Source organism: Pan paniscus, chromosome 13 (assembly GCF_029289425.2).
Source record: "Pan paniscus chromosome 13, NHGRI_mPanPan1-v2.0_pri, whole genome shotgun sequence".
NCBI lineage: Eukaryota > Metazoa > Chordata > Mammalia > Primates > Hominidae > Pan > Pan paniscus.
The window spans coordinates 140,234,081-140,238,722 of NC_073262.2; positions in this window are offsets into that span (position 1 = coordinate 140,234,081).

The window sequence follows — 4,642 nt, forward strand, 5'->3', positions numbered from 1 at the left end:
GACCTCACCATAGAGACCTTCTCCCCAGGTAAGATTACATTCTGAGGTACAGAGGTTAGGACTTGGACATATGAATTCTAGAGAGAGACAGTTCAACCCATAATGCCTTAGATGTCATAAATATTCATGACAAGGTCAGCCTTTTGTGGAGATTTGTCTCTGTGAAAAGCAAATTGGTTGGCCAGGCACAGTAGCTCAGGTCTGTAATCACAGGACTTTGGGAGGCCAAGGGGGAAAGATCACTTGAGCCCAGGAGTTTGAAACCAGCCTGGGCAACATAGAGAGATCCTGTCTCTACAAAAATAAAAAATACAAAAATTAGCTGGGATTAGTAGCGTGTGCCTGTAGTCCCAGCTACTTGGGAGGCAGAGGTGGGAAGATTGCTTGTGCCTGGGAGGTCGAGGCTGCAGTGAACCAAGACCATGCCACTGCACTCCAGCCTGGGTGCTAGTGCGAGACCCTGTCTCTTAAAAGAAAAGCAAATGGGCCAGGCGCGGTGGCTCAGGCCTGTAATCCCAGCACTTTGGGAGTCTGAGGCAAGTGGATCACGAGGTCAGGGGTTTGAGACCAGCCTGCCCAACATGGTGAAACCCCGTCTCTACTAAAAATACAAAAACTAGCCGGGCGTGGTGGCACATGCCTGTAATCCCAGCTACTCGGGAGGCGGAGGCAGGAGAATCACCTAAACCCAGGAATTGGAGGTTGCAGTGAGCCGAGATCACGCCATTGTACTCCAGCCTGGGTGACAGGGCGAGACTCTGTCTCAATTTGCTCAAGAAGCAAATTGGGCATTTATGCCAGGCCCTGTCCTTTGGGAGTTCCCAAGCCATATAGGAAGCTTTTATACTCTAGGAGCTTGTGCTGGGTTGAAGAGTGTCCCCGCAAAATTAATGTCCACCCGGCACCTTAGAATGTGTCTTCAGATGATGTCATCCTGGATTCAGGTGAGCCCTAAACCCAACGACTGGCTTCCTCGTGACAAAAGAGAGATTTGGACGCAGAAACGCACACAGAGGGAAGAGGCCACGGGAAGGCAGAGGCAGAAATTGGGTGATGGTCCACAGGCCAAGCAGCGCCCAGCACCACCAGGAGCACCAGAGGCCAGAGAGAGGCCAGGAATGAATTCACCCTCGGAGCCTCCAGAAGGAGCCACGTCTGCTGACACCTTGATTCAGTCTTCTGGCCTGCAAGACTTGAGCCAATACATTTCTGTTATATGCCACACAGCTTGTGGTAAGGTCTTACGGCAGCCCAGGAAACTAACACAGAACGTAACATAACTAACTCCCTTTGGGAGGTTATTAGCCTAACACAGAGCATCTGACCCAGCCTGGGTCCTTCTGGGCACAGGCCCCGAGGGAATGCAGGGGTGACATGCCTGTGCCGCCGGCCCTGCATTAGGCTCTCCAACCCCAGCTGTCAGGCCTCTGAGCCCAAGCTAAGCCATCATATCCCCTGTGACCTGCACATACACATCCAGATGGCCGGTTCCTGCCTTAACTGATGATATTCCACCACAAAAGAAGTGAAAATGGCCTGTTCCTGCCTTAACTGATGACACTTTCTTGTGAAATTCTTTCTCCTGGCTCATCCTGGCTCAAAAGCTCCCCTGCTGAGCACCTTGTGACCCCCTCCTCTGCCCACCAGAGAACAACCCCTCTTTGACTGTAATTTTCCTTTACCTACCCAAATCCTATAAAACGGCCCCACCCCTATCTCCCTTTGCTGACTCTCTTTTCAGACTCAGCCCACCTGCACCCATGTGAAATAAACAGCTTTATTGCTCACACAAAGCCTGTTTGGTGGTCTCTTCACATGGACGCTCATGAAATTTGGTGCCGTGACTCGGATCGGGGGACCTCCCTTGGGAGATCAATGCCCTGTCCTCCTGTTCTTTGCTCCATGAAAAATATCCACCTACGACCTCAGGTCCTCAGACCCACCAGCCCAAGGAACATCTCACCAATTTTAAATCGGGTAAGTGGCCTCTTCTTACTCTCTTCTGCAACCTCTCTCACTATCCCTCAACCACTTTCTCCTTTCCACTCTTCAATCTCTCCCTTCTCTTAATTTCAATTCCTTTCATTTTCTGGTAGAGACAAAGGAGATATGTTTTATCTGTGGACCCAAAACTCTGGTGCCAGTCACGGACTAGGGAAGGCAGACTTCCCTTGGTGTTTAATCATTGCAGGGATGCCTCTCTGATTATTCACCCAGGTTTCAGAGGTGTCAGACCACACAGGGACGCCTGCCTTGGTCCTTCACCCTTAGCGGCAAGTCCCGCTTTTCTGGGGGAGGGGCAAGTACCCCAACCCCTTCTCTCTGTGTCTCTACCCCTTCTCCGCCTTTCTGGGGGGCAAGAAACACCCAACTCCTTCTCCTTCCCCCTTAGCAGCAAGTCCCGCTTTTCTGGGGGAAGGGCAAATACCCCAACCTCATATCTCTGCGCTCCGATCCCTTATTTCTGCGCCCTGACCTCTTATATCTCTGTGCCCCTATCCCTTATTTCCATGCTCCAACCTCTTATATCTCTGCGCCCCAATCCCTTATTTCTGTGCCCCAACCTCTTATATCTCTGTGCCCCGATCCCTTATTTCCGTGCCCCAACCTCTTATATCTCTGCGCCCTGAGCGCTTATTTCCACGCCCCAACCTCTTATATCTCTGCACCCCAATCCCTTGTTTCCATGCCCCAACCTTGTATCTCTACACCCCGACCCCTTCTCTGCTTTTCTGGAGGGCAAGAACCCCCCACCCCTTCTCCGTGTCTCTACTCTTTTCTCTGGACTTGCCTCCTTCACTATGGGCAAGCTTCCACCCTCCATTCCTCCTTCTTTTCCCTTAGCCTGTGTTCTTAAGAACTTAAAACCTCTTCAACTCTCACCTGACCTAAAATCTAAGCATCTTATTTTCTTCTACAATGCCACCTGACCTCAATACAAACTCGACAGTAGTTCCAAATAGCCGGAAAATGGCACTTTCAATTTTTCCATCCTACAAGATCCAAATAATTCTTGTCATAAAATGGGCAAGTGATCTGAGGTGCCTGACGTCCAGGCATTCTTTTACACATCGGTCCCTCTCTAGTCTCTGTTCCCAATGCAACTCATCCCAAATCTTCCTTCTTTCCCTCCCACCTGTCCCCCTCAGTCCCAACCCCAAGCGTCACTGAGTCTTTCTAATCTTCCTTTTCTACAGACCCATCTGACTTCTCCCCTCCTTGCCAGGCCAAGCTAGGTCCCAATTCTTCCTCAGCCTCTGCTCCTCCACCCTATAATCCTTTTATCACCTCCCCTCCTCACACCCGGTCTGGCTTACAGTTTCATTCTGTGACTAGCCCTCCCCCACCTGCCCAGCAATTTACCTTTAAAAAGGTGGCTGGAGCTAAAGGCATAATCAAGGTTAATGCTCCTTTTTCTTTATCCCAAATCAGATAGCGTTTAGGCTCTTTTTCATCAAATATAAAAACCCAGCCCAGTTCATGGCTCGTTTGGCAGCAACCCTGAGACGCTTTACAGCCCTAGACCCTAAAAGGTCAAAAGGCCATCTTATTCTCAAAATACATTTTATTACCCAATCTGCTCCCGACATTAAATAAAACTCCAAAAATTAAATTCCGTCCCTCAAACCCCACAACAGGATTTAATGAACCTCGCCTTCAAGGTGTACAATAATAGAAAAAAGTTGCAATTCCTTGCCTCCACTGTGAGACAAACCCCAGCCACATCTCCAGCACACAAGAGCTTCCAAACGCCTGAACCACAGCGGCCAGGCGTTCCCCCAGAACCTCCTCCCACAGGAGCTTGCTACAAGTGCCAGAAATCTGGCCATCAGGCCAAGGAATGCCTGCAGCCCAGGATTCCTCCTAAGCCGAGTCCCATCTGTGCGGGACCCCAGTGGAAATCGGACTGTTCAACTCACCTGGCAGCCACTCCCAGAGCCCCTGGAACTCTGGCCCAAGGCTCTCTGACTCCCTCCCAGATCTTCTTGGCTTAGCGGCTGAAGACTGACGCTGCCTGATCGCCTCGGAAGCCCCCTAGACCATCACGGACGCCGAGCTTCGGGTAACTCTCACAGTGGAGGGTAAGTCTGTCCCCTTCTTAATCAATACCGAGGCTACCCACTCCACATTACCTTCTTTTCAAAGGCCTGTTTCCCTTGCCTCCATAACTGTTGTGGGTATTGACGGCCAGGCTTCTAAACCTCTTAAAACTCCCCAACTCTGGTGCCAATTAGACAATACTCTTTTAAGCACTCCTTTTTAGTTATCCCCACCTGCCCAGTTCCCTTATTAGGCCGAGACACTTTAAATTATCTGCTTCCCTGACTATTCCTGGATTACAGCTACATCTCATTGCTGCCCTTCTTCCCAATCCAAAGCCTCCTTTGCGTCCTCCTCTTGTATTCCCCCACCTTAACCCTCAAGTATAAGATACTTCTCCTCCCTCCTTGGCGACCGATCATGCACCCCTTACCATCTCATTAAAACCTAATCACCCTTACTCCGCTCAATGCCAATATCCCATCCCGCAGCATGCTTTGAAAGGATTAAAGCCTGTTATCACTCGCCTGCTACAGCATGGCCTTTTAAAGCCTATAAACTCTCCTTACAATTCCCCCATTTTACCTGTCCTAAAACCAGA